Source organism: Gymnoscopelus braueri, assembly GCF_963280865.1.
Source record: "Gymnoscopelus braueri genome assembly, chromosome: 4".
Taxonomy (NCBI): domain Eukaryota; kingdom Metazoa; phylum Chordata; class Actinopteri; order Myctophiformes; family Myctophidae; genus Gymnoscopelus; species Gymnoscopelus braueri.
Window position 1 is genome coordinate 19,244,669 of NC_137605.1, and position 13,629 is coordinate 19,258,297.

The 13,629-nt window shown below is 42.0% G+C and overlaps 1 pseudogene across 1 annotated transcript in view; it reads right to left on the bottom strand.

Annotated features, from left to right (window-relative positions):
- Positions 1–2,740: 2,740 nt before the first annotated feature.
- The window catches only part of LOC308083926 (gamma-enolase-like), a 12,455-nt pseudogene continuing 1,566 nt past the window's right edge, over positions 2,741–13,629 (bottom strand). Inside the window, exons 4-12 of the transcript XR_013935071.1 lie at positions 12,605–12,674; positions 12,137–12,270; positions 10,309–10,531; positions 9,292–9,489; positions 6,881–6,957; positions 5,566–5,690; positions 4,714–4,823; positions 4,137–4,195; positions 2,741–2,865 (exon numbers count right to left, since the gene is read on the bottom strand). The product of XR_013935071.1 is annotated as a gamma-enolase-like (transcript). The remainder of the gene's footprint in view (positions 2,866–4,136; positions 4,196–4,713; positions 4,824–5,565; positions 5,691–6,880; positions 6,958–9,291; positions 9,490–10,308; positions 10,532–12,136; positions 12,271–12,604; positions 12,675–13,629) is intronic.

The window sequence follows — 13,629 nt, forward strand, 5'->3', positions numbered from 1 at the left end:
CTGTCTGTCTGCCTGCCTGTCTGTCTGTCTGTCTGTCTGTCTGTCTGCCTGTCTGTCTGCCTGTCTGTCTGTCTGTCTGTCTGTCTGCCTGTCTGTCTGTCTGTCTGTCTGTCTGTCTGCCTGTCTGTCTTGTCTCCAGACGACGAGGCCACTACACTTGAGTCAGTCTGAGAAAAAAAAGCTTTTGCAGCGGTGTGTCCAGTCAAGCGGGTCTGCAAACCTCCTCCTCCCTTTGCCTCTCTCTCTCTCTCTCTCTCTCTCTCTCTCTCTCTCTCTCTCTCTCTCTCTCTCTCTCTCTATCTCTCTCTCTCTCTCTCTCTCTCTCGCCCTCTCTCTCTCTCTCTCTCTCTCTCTCTCTCTCTCTCTCTCCTCTCTCTCTCTCTCTCTCTCTCTCGCCCTCTCCCCTTCACACAGCCCCCTGTCCCGGCTCCTATTGTGTAGTAACCATGACAACGGTGGTGGTGAAGATCGACGTAGAGCGCCTGCGCGTCTACCTTCCTTTCCTTCTCTCATTCACAGACACCACGAGCACGGCTCGTGCTCCCTCTGCTGCCAGCCTGCCACGCTTGCTACGTGCAGCAGACGGCCGGTGCATAACATAAGGTACCTGTTACCTTCTTTAACTCCAAAAGGCAGCTCTTTGCTCCCATCAATTGATTTGACATACTTTTGTAGCACTATAGCAGTGGTGGAAAAAGTAATCAAATGTTTTACTTAAGTAAAAGTATCAATATTGCAATATAGAAATACTCTGTGCTACAAGTAAAAGTCCATAATTCAAAGTGTACTTGAGTAAAAGTAGCCTACAAAAGTATTGGCATAAAAATGTACGTCTTAAAAATAGCAAAAGGATGCATTGTGAGCTTGTAGATCGGCTATTTTCAATGACCGAAATGTATATATGCTGAAGTGGGTAATGTATGTTTTGTTAAAATAATCAAAATCTACATAGTAACTACGTAGTAGCCTTGCTAAAGTTTTCAAATAATTGTTGTGGAGTAAAAGTATAATATTTGCCTCTGAGGTGTAGTGGAGTAGAAGTAAAAGTACTGAAAATTGGAAATACTCAGGTAAAGTAAAAACACCTCAAAAGTTTACTTAAGTACAGTACTTGAGTAAATGTACTTAGTTACTTTACACCACTGCCTGTTACCTTTATCTCCAAAAGTCAGCTCTTTGCTCCCATTTAACATGCTTTTATAGCACTATAGTAATTATTAGTATAGGCTCCAAGTTAAAGGCTTTTAGGCTACTGCTTTGACAACATCACAGGCAATGAAATTCTTGTACACAGAGCATAATAATAATAATAATAATAATAGTAATAATAGTCTAATAATAATTATAATGATAAAGCACCTAATAATCATATTCATATTCTAGGATACACTGAGCAACATATTATGTGCTCTGGTGTTAGAACTGTGATTATATCTCACAACAACAATTGTTTATCTTTATTTTATTACGACCACGCAGTCTTATGCAAAGGTTTAGCCTAAATGTAATTCAGATAGCATGTTATTTAGACAGATCTATGCATTTGATTGTTGATTGTTTAATTGTTTACCTTGCTTAATGTAGCCTAAATCGCTCTGGATTAAGAGCGTCTACTAAATGCCTAAATTGTAAATTGTATTATTATTATTATTATTATTATTACATGCCATAGGATTATATAACAAATGTGGTTTATAAACCTGTCTGTTGGTGGTGGTGGTGGTGGTGGTGATGTTTGATGAGGTAAAGGGGGTGGTTCAGCATTCAAGGGCACAAGCTAATCTAGGCAATGTTACAAAATGTAAATACAGACCTATAGGGTGCAGACTATTACAAGGCAACTGCTAGACTGATCATTTAATTTCAGCTGAAATTGCTCCAGGCGTCTATTGCTTTTTCAGTCCTGTGTCATTCAGGATGTCACTCTCCACTCAATCAGCCTCAAACTAGTCTTGTTGCACTGATGTCCTTACAGTCAATCCTTTTAATTCCACCACAAATCAACATAACTGGATTTACACAGACTTGAATGGTTTGGATTGATATAAAAAAGGAAACGAGGGAGAAATCCTTTTCAGAAGAACAAATACACATGTAATTATGGTTTGCATTTAAGAATTCCATTTCTTTATTGACTTTTAACATTAGTAGCAACAGATATAGTCCAGTGACTAGTTACTGATGGTTTTGTCCCACATGGAGCAGGAGAAGAGGACAAAGAGAACAGAACTGTAGGACACATTAAAAAAAACTTCTGAAGAGTCAAACCTAGACGGAAGGCGGATCAGGGGAGGGAGGGAGAGAGAGAAAAGAAGTTGAACAGTGGAAAGAGGAAAGTGCTGGTGTGTGCAGTGAGGAGAAACACTCATTTGTCCCCCAGTATTTGTGTCCAGGTTTTGCTATAATCAGCTTTAGCCAGTTTGTGCAGCAACCCATCGAAGTCTCAGTATATCTACAAGCTGTGAGAGCATTTCTGTGATTTTAAAAGTAATTTATCTTAATGTGATTTACGATAGTTTAGTGTGCTTAGAGCAGTTTTTTGAGAGGGAGAGATCTGTTTGTGAGGATCTCATGCTGTGGTAAGTGTGTGTGTGTGTGTGTGTGTGTGTGTGTGTGTGTGTGTGAGTGTGTGTGTGTGTGTGTGTGTGTGTGTGTGTGTGTGGTGTGTGTGTGTGTGTGTGTGTGTGTGTGTGTGTGTGTGTGTGTGTGTGTGTGTGTGTGTGTGTGTGTGTGTGTGTGTGTGTGTGTGCGTGCGTGCGTGTGCGTGTGCGTGTTCCTGCCACCAGCCCTGGTCCTCAAAGGGCACTAGGGTTGCGGAAGTTGTGCCCAGCAAAGCGCGCCTGGTCACCCAACTCCTCCTCAATCCTGAGAGGGAGTGGGATGTGACAGATAAGAAAAATGATCAGAAAATAAACAGAACAGTGGATGAAGGAGGGTGAAAAAATAGGGAAGAGACAGGAACAATGAAGAAAGGAGGAAAGATGCGTACAATTAGATAAGTGACTTAAAACCTGTAGATGTTGGCCCTCCACCCTTCACATCATTACTGAGATGTCTTAAACCCTACTTGGTTGACCGGGGTCCCGCAGGGCTCTATATAGGTCCACCAGTATTTCCCTCTAGTCTACACCAAATCTCTTTGCAGAAAAATAGCAATATATTTAGAGATTATATAGGGGGGACCAGATTAGGGATGCTAGGGGTAAGTGGTTTAACACTGTGTTAAGTGTTGATGATATTTATTGCCCACACATTTACATACAGTACACCCTCTGAATTTAACCCATGCTGAGCAACACCCATGGACCAGCTCCAAAGGCTTGTGCCTTTTTGGTCAAGGGCTCTGGCAGGGAGTCTGTCCCTAACATACATGTGTTTTGGTGTGGGAAGAAACCAAAGCAACCCCACGTGAACACAGAGAGCATGTACACTTCACACAGAAAGGGCTGCCTGGTGCCTTCCGGCTTGGCCGGGCACTCCAAAGAACACAATTGGCCGTGTTTGTGGGTGGGAAGCCGGTTAGGGAGCACGTTATTTGTCGCTGCACTAGTAACTCCTACAGGTTGGTTTGGCACGACTGTTCATCAGGGAGGGATAGTGCGCTCCTCCACACGCAGTATGTCCTCCCAGTGAAACTCCTTACTATCAGGTGGAAAGAAGCAGCTAGCGACTCGATTCCACGTTGTAGGAGGAGACATGGAGGAGACACGTGGTTGTATACACCCTCCCCAGACTAAACAGTAGGGGTTGGCATTAACAGGGACAAACATGGTGTAAATTGGCAATGATTAAATTGGGGAGAGAAAATGGGTAGGGGGCTTGGAGAAAGGCCCCAGTCGGCGCCCAGTGGAATTTGAATCTATGACCCTCTTGCTGTGGTAACAGTGTTAACCAACGAAACCGAGTGCCACGTGTAAAAATACTCTCTGTCACATGTGCCTTATTCTTTCAAGACATTATGTATGAGATTTGTGTAGTAACTCTCTCACCTGCCTATACAATAAAACGCTCTTCACCCTGCTTACATACAGTACAACTCTCCTCACCTGCCTACAGTACATAGAGTACAACTCTCATAACCTGCCTGCATACAGTATAGGTCTAGTTGTACATTGCAGCAGGGCAACAATACCAACCTCATGAGTTGATTGTATTTGGCCAGACGTTCTGATCGACATGGAGCCCCGGTCTTGATCTGAAGTGAGTGCATTCAAAAAATGCAACAAATAAGGGAATAATATTGATACATTTTACATTGAATGCTGGATGACTACGATCAGTAGATAATATAATGTATATAATATAATCAGGGACTGCAAGAGAGTAAAACAATTATAGCATTTTACATATTTTAAGCACTTATAGCTGATGTATTAGCGACTTATGAGTGACTTACAAGACTGGCAATTGTAGAGTAAAACCACTACAGTCAAGGGTTTACACAGTTTTACTAAATTATATGTAATTTAATTAGATACTACTGCAAACACACAGAATTTAACATCAGGAAAAGTAACTAATAATATTGAATTGTGATTTAGAGATAGTAGAGGGTGTTTTGTTTTATGAGCTCTGCACATAGATTAACAAAAGCCCAGCAAACACATGCTGTGTATTGTGTATAGTGTATTGTGTATTGTGTACAGTATGTGTGTAATTGCGTTCTGTTTGTGTGCACATGATACTGTATTGTGTGTTTGATGTTCACGCTACCTGTCCAGTACAGAGGCCCACCACCAGGTCGGCAATGAAAGTGTCCTCTGTCTCTCCTGAGCGATGACTCACCATCACCCCCCAATCCATTCTCCTGAGCCAGCTTACATCTGAGAGCATTGCAATAATCATACTCAGTCATAGTGCAACTTACATCATTAACACACTTACTGTATACCCCACAACAGACTAATTAGCTTGGTAGTAACAACAGTTAATTACAGGACACTATCTGACCATGGTTATTGTGTGCACACTCTTATTGTTTATTTTTGTCCTGCATTATGCATGCACTGTTGAGGGTGTATATTGTTGTATATTTTGTTCATTATTGATGGTGTTTCTTTTTTTAAAGCCATTTTTTAGGGCTTTTTCTGCCTGTATTTAGGTATAGTTGAAGATGGACAGGACTTGAACTCAAAGTACCCGGACCGCTAGGCCAGTGGGCCGGGCCGATGGTGTTTCTTTTGAGTGTGATGTCTTTTACCCTGCTGTATCTACAGTACTTTTCTTGCCCTGTAACTGTATCTTATGCTGCTGTGCTGCCTTTGGAGACTCGCGGGATCAATAAAGGTCTTATCTTATCTTATCTTACACACTACGCACAGACAGAAAGATGCACACACGGGTACGCACACACGGGTACACACACACACACACACACACACACACACACACACACACACACACACACACACACACACACACACACGCGGCGCGCGCGCAATGTGTGGGCACGCACCGCAGTCTCACACACACACACCCACACCCACACACACACACACACACACACACACACACACACACACACACACACACACAAAAGAAAAGAAAAGCTTGGTTTCAACTCACGCCTTGATAGACTCAGTCACAGTGCCAATCTGATTGACTTTGAGAAGCAGACAGTTGCAAGCCTTTTCCTCCAAGGCACGCTCTATCCTGCGTGGGTTGGTGACAGTCAGGTCATCTCCCACCACCTGAAACATTCACACAACAAAGAACATTGAGAGAGAGCTGTCAGTTCTTTCAAGTACAACAGAAACTGTCATCTGAGGTTAATCAATAACATTCTGTCCTCTTGTGTATGAAAAGGCAACTCTAGAGTTAAATTCCAGAGTGTCATATGGCATTCAAATAAAAATAATACCTCTAACAAAACAAATGACTGATAATTGATCATGGTAAAGAATAATAATAATAATAATAATAAACTTTATTTGTATAGCACCTTTCATGACATGAAATGCAGCTCAAAGTGCTTTACAGAGCAAGAATACAATTACAGTTAGAACCAATTTAACAATAAAGCAAACAAAAATAAAATAAAATAAAATAAAAGCAAAGGCAAAAGCAAAGGCATAAAACAACATTAAAATAGGGAATACAGTGAGGAATTAAAAATCAACCAAAGAATCAGCTAAAAGCAAGAGTGAAGTAATAGGTCTTGAGCTGTGCTTTAAAGCTATCGACAGAGGCTGCCTGTCTTAAGTGTAATGGGAGTTTATTCCACACTGTCGGTCCGTAAAAGCAGAATGCTGCTTCACCGTATTTTTTATATGTCATTGTAGGCACCTCGAGCAGGTCAGCACTTGAAGACCTGAGGGCCCGGTTTGGAACATATCTCTCTAGATCTAATAGATCTATGTCATTGGTTGATTGACAATCAAGTTAACAATATGGGGCATCTAAAATCTAATAAAGTAACATAATGTCTCTTCATGAGCTGTTCAATTATTCTCATTCTGACTGCATGACAAGTTCCAGTGGTATGTGCCAGACCTGTTGAAAGAGCCCACAATGCCATCATGTGGTTCATGTAGCAAGCATGCTTCATAAACACTCATTAAGAGGGTTCAAAGCTGGAACTACACAGTGACAGTAGTGTCTGGAACAACTGGTCGCCCCAGGGCAAGCATTACTTCTGCATTCATCTTGTTCTTGTTGTTATCGCTGAGCACACTGAAACAAATTCCGAATCAACTGTAAGTTGGTTTGGGCAATATATGATTGAATATTGAATATTATATGAATATTCTCCCATTACAATGTTAGTCTATGGGAGTGTCGTAACTCTCTTTTTCAATGGCTCTGTTTTGAACCAATGTCATTTGAGGACAGGCTGAACTAAGACAGCCCCAGCCAATCAGAAGCTGTTGCTGTACAGTACCTGGATGCCCACGGAGGCAGTGAGCTGTGTCCAAGCTGGCCAATCATCCTGGTCAAACGGATCTTCAATGGACACCACTGAGGGAGGGAGGGAGATGGAGAAGGTTGTTAAGCACTTAAGCCCTATTTTTATTTTTATTTTCAAAAATCTTGAAAATGTTTTTGAAAATAGCCTATCTACAAGCTCACAGCAAATGATTAAAAAATGTTTGGCTATAACGACATGGCCAAAATAGGGCCACCAGGGTTAGAGTGGTTAAAGTGTGTGTGTGTGTGTGTGTGTGTGTGTGTGTGTGTGTGTGTGTGTGTGTGTGTGTGTGTGTGTGTGTGTGTGTGTGTGTGTGTGTGTGTGTCTGTGTGTGTGTGTGTGTGTGTGTGTGTGTGTGTGTGTGTGTGTGTGTGTGTGTGTGTGTGTGTGTGGTGGTGGTGGTGGTGGTGTTGTTGTTGTTGTTGTTGTTGTTGTTGTTGTTGATGAGGACAGTAGAGAAGTGACCATTTTGGAAGTGGCATGTACATTTGACCACAGTCTGGAAGAGGCATTCCTTACCAAGGTGCTTAAGTACCAACGTCTTAAGGATGCTATTATACAGCTTGGTTGCAAATGTAACCTGCTTGTGTTCATATTTGGAAGACACAGTAATGTCCATAAATCAGTTGTGAGACGCTTGCAGATTGCAGGAATGCCCAAGCCAAGAGCTAAGGCATTGGCAAAATTCTGTTCAGTGTCTGTAATAATTGGCAGTTGCCGTATATGGAGGAGGCGATGCTTCCTGCACCCGTGATCTGTATCCTGAAATACTTGTTGTTGAGTTTCCCAAGTTTGTGCATCTACAATTGTTTGTGTTCAAGAATTTCTTGTTAAATGTGAACGCATATAAAGATGTTAAATGTGTGTGTGTGTGTGTGTATGTGTGTGTGTGTGTGTGTGTGTGTGTGTGTGTGTGTGTGTGTGTGTGTGTGTGTGTGTGTGTGTGTGTGTGTGTGTGTGTGTGTGTGTGTGTGTGTGTGTGTGTGTGTGTGTGTGCGTGCGTGCGTGCGTGTGTGTGCGTGCGTGCGTGCGTGTGTGTGTGTGTATGTGCGTGTGTGTGTGTGCTCGCTCAGTCTATTACTAACTACTACTACTAACTATTAGTATTGGAGAAAATTATTTCTAAATTATTTTATTGCACTTTGCTTTCAATATCACCTATATGCTATCCTAATGGCTCAGGCTACATTTTGTACAATTAATAAAACATTAATTGCACACCCCTAGTACAGTAAGACATGTGCATGCAGGTGTGTGTGTGTGTGCATGCAGGTGTGTGTGTGTGTGTGTGTGTGTGTGTGTGTGTGTGTGTGTGTGTGTGTGTGTGTGTGTGTGTGTGTGTGTGTGTGTGTGTGTGTGTGCGTGCGTGCGTGCGTGCGTGCGTGCGTGCGTGCGTGCGTGCGTGCGTGCGTGCGTGCGTGCGTGCGTGTGTGTGTCTGTCTATACACAGTATAATTTATTGCACTCTTTCATTATTTACCCTCCTGACCAGCAGGCTAATGGGGCTGGGAGGCCAGTGCTTGTCCCTCATAAAGCCTTTCACACCCACACTCTCTCTCACACACACACACACACACACACACACACACACACACACACACACACACACACACACACACACACACACACACACACACACACACACACACACACAGTCACAGTCAGTCACACACACGTGCACGCCGTGTACACACACACACACACACACACACACACACACACACACACACACACACACACACACACACACACACACACACACACACACACACACAACACACACACACACACACACACACACACACACACACACACACACACACACACACACACACAAGTAGGGAAATGGACCATTGATGGGGTAAAGAGCGATATCAGAGTGGTTCTCATCTTGCCAAATGTGCACTGTAGCGCATAATTAAAACCTCTTTAACAGCACCCAAGTGTCAGCAAGAGAGGAGAGGGAGATGAGAACAGTCATCTCTCTCACTCCCTCATTCTCTCTCTCTCTCTCCCTCTATGAGAAGTGAAATATGAAAGATGGGCTGATGTGTCCATTTACAGCCAGTAATTGAGACCACATTAACACTGACACTTTGAGTCAAGAACCTGTCCCTAAGGGACAAAGTGTGTGCTGTGTGCTCTGTGTGTAGATCCTTAACAACTTTGCTTGGCTGAATTTTCTTTCCCTCAGTTGCCAATTATGATACATGATGTGATGTGGTTCCCTTAACCCTTTATGCTTTTGTTATCCTCTGTGCAATTTAATTACCTTTATGCCACCATTACAGGATGGAAGAGGAGAGGGTAGAAGAGAAGAGAAGAGACATACAGAGCCGTGCAAGTCACCTTACCACCCTACAGTATCATACAGCTGCTCTCACCAGGGTAGTTGTTGACAAAGTCCTGGTAGATGGCAGAAAGCTCCTGGGCGCTGATGTGACGGGCAGCATTGGGCACAGACTTAAAGTCGAGGTCGTACTTTCCTTCAATGAAGAACTCAGAGGCAGCGACATCCATTCCTATCACCACCTTGTCTGTAAAGCCTGCTTTGTCTATGGCCGTCTTTATCAGCTCTAGGGCTATGTAACAGGCCAGACAAATGGGAGAGGAGAAAGACAAATGTGTTGTTAGTTAAGGCGATTCAAATCTTCGTGCCATTACATTCACGTATACGGCTTTCAACTACTGTAAGTATAAATTATAGGGGCACTGTGGAGGTAATGAGTGCTTGAGGTCATATTTTAGGGATTCAGATGAGATTATTTTATTGTCAATTTACACACATTGTCAAATCACACAGACAATAGAGCACCGAAGTTTGACGTAATTTACTCATCCTACCTGGGTCACGTCCCCCCCCCCCCATTCTGAATTCCCATAGACGTGTTTAATATTGCATCATATAAGAACTGTGTTCCAAAAATAAACGATAACGTTACCGCCGCCGAATTAATTAGCGCCAGAAACACATTGTATCAAATATGAATGACTATCGTCAGGGAGGTGGCTCTGACTCATAAACGATACAGAGCGACCTCCCTGACAATGGCGCCGGGACAATTTGTTTATTTTTGGACCATAATTCTTATATGAGACGATTCTAAGAAGACCCAATGTTATTCTCCATAGATAAATTACTTCCGTGACCCAGGGGATGAACGAGTGACGTCAGGACTTCGGTACTCTATAGAAATGTGTCTTATCTCACATATACGTCACATCCTACATTAAAATGTCCTCGACATTATGCATTTCATGAAGAGAAGGTCAAACCAGCAAACCAAAAGTTATTACGATATTAGACAGTTATTAGATGACCCACCACAGAAAAAGGTACGGTAATACCATAGGTAATACCATCTCGGGGTAGGTGGGATGTTTTGTGTCTTACTGTATACCTTCACTGTTCTCCAGTATGTTTGGGGCGAATCCCCCTTCATCTCCTACATTGGTAGCATCCTGACCATACTTCTCCTTGATCACTTCTCTCAATGTTTGGTACAGCTCTGCCCCCACACGCAGAGCATCACGGAAAGACTCCGCCCCTACAGGAAGTACCATGAACTCCTGCATAGCCAGTTTGTTCCCCGCATGGGAACCCCCGTTGATCACGTTGAAGGCCTGAGGGAAGGACAGTGGAGGTAAATAGAATGTTAAGCGTATCCACTTGAACCCCAGAACCCCTACTCTGGGGGGAACGTTAAGCTAAAAATAGCCGATCTACGTGCCACCCCCATCCAGTTATTACACTGGCCCGGGGCGCAGTCCGAAGAAAGAGAAAAGAAAGTGAAAAACATTAGACAAGACAAAGAAGACTAGAACTCTGTCACAGTTGCAACTCAGTTCCGTTTTACTACTGTACAGTAAGTATAGAGGGTTTATGTAGTTGAATTGAAGTGAAGTGAATGTATGCTACTACATTATATCAATGTATATGCTGCTACCATGTGTGAGTACATTTGATGTGTACTTGTGTCAATAAAAAATAATGTTTTTAAAATGTTGCTTCAGTGTAATGCACCAACCGTTTCCACCAATTCCTCATATGGGGAAACATACCTGTCAATAAAAATAATTTCAGCTCTTGTAGTTTCATTCAAATTACATTTTACACTTAAGGCACTTAATTAGCTTATCACACTTAGAGCATATCAAACAATAAAATAAGCTTTCATTTCTAGAACACTATTAATACATAACCAATAACAAGTCAAGTCTAATATATTTATATAGCACATTTCGTAACATGCGTAAACTCAATGTGCTTCAAAATAAATAAATAAAAAACAGCAAAGACCAAACATTACAAAACATAAAACAGAGGTTATTACATATACCGTAGATACATGAAAACATATGAATGAATTACAATAAAACAACAGCACTATAAAAATGAATAAGATAACCACAAACATAAACATAGCTACACACACTGTTGTAGCAGACCTTAATACAAGTGGTATTAAAGGGATATTTCACTTTCAAAAAAAGTTTTGGTCATTCTATCGCCTACTCAGGCTTTTGTGAGCCCCCCAGACCGTTTTTAAGTTGCTTGATTCAGTATTTAGATATTTGATATTCATTTTATCAGACACGCCCCCTTCCTATACAAACCCATGATAACTTCAAACTCTATTTTTAACATGTTAGATTTGTCAAAAACACCCGTCCTTGGTTCTGGTGACTCACCCTGCCCTCCTTATACGCGAGGGGGCCGTGTTTTTTTGATAACTTTTTTTATTTATTTTTAATATTTTTTTTTGGGAAAAAAAAAAAAAAAAAATACATAAAAAAAAATAATAATAAAAAAAAGACTTATCAAAAAAACACGGCCCCCTCGCGTATTAGGAGGGCGGGGTGAGTCACCAGAACCAAGGACAGGTGTTTTTGATGAATCTAATAGGTTAAAAATTGAGTTGGGTTTGTATAGGAAGGGGGCGTGTCTGATAAAATGATTATAAAATATCTAAATACTAAATCAAGCAACTTAAAAACGGTCTGGGGGGCTCACAAAAGCCTGAGTAGACGATAAAATGACCAAACGTTTTTTTGAAAGTGAAATATCCCTTTAAGTGGTACCACAATGACTTTAAGAGAGATAAGACAGGAGAATGGTGGGCCAAAAATAGCAGATCGACAAGCTCTCAACAAGTATGATGGTCAGAGCTATAGGCTAGTGTTGTGATGATATTCATGTGTCCCTAATTCTGAAAAACAAAGACTCACAGGCACAGGAAGGACCAGCTCTGTGTTTCCTGCCAAGTCAGCGATGTGACGATATAAAGGGACACCTTTCTCTTCTGCACCCGCTTTGCATATGGCCAGTGACACGCCAAGGATAGCGTTGGCCCCGAACTTGGCTGGAGGATGTACATGAACAGACACAGGTCATCACAGCAGGTGTTGTTTGAATGTTAGTTAATCCTAATACTTCTACATCCACACAATGGTTGTGTACAACGGTTGGGCACAATCTTTAACTGATAGACAGCATGATAGTTAACTATATATCTACGTACCGTGCAGTTTAGGATGTGCACATATGAAATAGAAAATCAATCATGGGAACAGCGTGGCTCCAAATGTGGATTTTGGTTCTTCATGTGGCCACCATCAGTTTAATCAGACCCCAAGTATTGGTAAAATGACTACTAGTAAGATGACTATGACAATTAATATTTTTGTAATACATACATTTGTTCTCAGTGCCGTCCATTTCGATCATCAAGTTGTCCAGTTTCTCCTGTTCCACCACACTTATCCCCTGAAAGAAAAGAAAATATTTCGCAATACGCAACCTTCTGTCCTTTAATAACCCTCTTTTCCTTACCTTTTGCTGTATTTCTATCATACTTAACCTAAAATTAGACAGCCCTGTCCCCTGTCTCATCCTTTTCATCTCCTTTCTAGGAGCCTTATGGCCTATTTCCTAGGCCTATCAGAAAGGCAGTGTGCCTTTTTTTCTCCTCTCCATATGAGTTATTTTATCCATGTAAATGTTACACTTAATTCCCAGTACCACCATCACGTGCTCGGTGTACCAGAAATGTGTATACAGTATATATATGTGTCACTTGTCCACATTGTGTAACATGATGAAGGTCGAGAGACAGGATGTCATCAATATAAAGTATCCACTTGGCCTCATGTTGTCCTTGTAAATATAACCTTTAAGGCAGGCTTCTGCTTTAAAAAAAAAACTTAAACAGGACAATGCAGCGACACAGTTGAGCAAGTTCAGTGCTCAACTGTTCAGTAACCAGTCGGATTCGAACCAGGGACCCTGGCCACGGCCTCCTCACCCTGCTTCCCTCTGGGAGAAGGATGCGGCTGCTGAAGGCCACCACAGCACGCCACAGACTAAGCTTCTTCCCCTCAGCTGCCAGGCTGCTCAATGAGTCTGGCTTCCCTTCTCCCCCGCCCCCAAGGGTCACTGAAACCTGAAACCTGACACTGGCAATGACATTGCACTACTGTCCACTATAGCACTTTATATTATCTATTTTCTTGCACGGTGTTGTTTTGTGTTTGTTGTTATTTATGTTATATGTGAAAAAAGATTGAAACACAATCATGCATTGCCAAAACAAATTCCTATGTGTATTACACAATGGTAAATAAAGGAATCTGAATCTGAATCTGAATCTGAAAGGGACGTTGAGATTATGAAGGCGACACTCCCAGGTCATCTCCCAGGCGGCACACCACTTGCCTGTCTC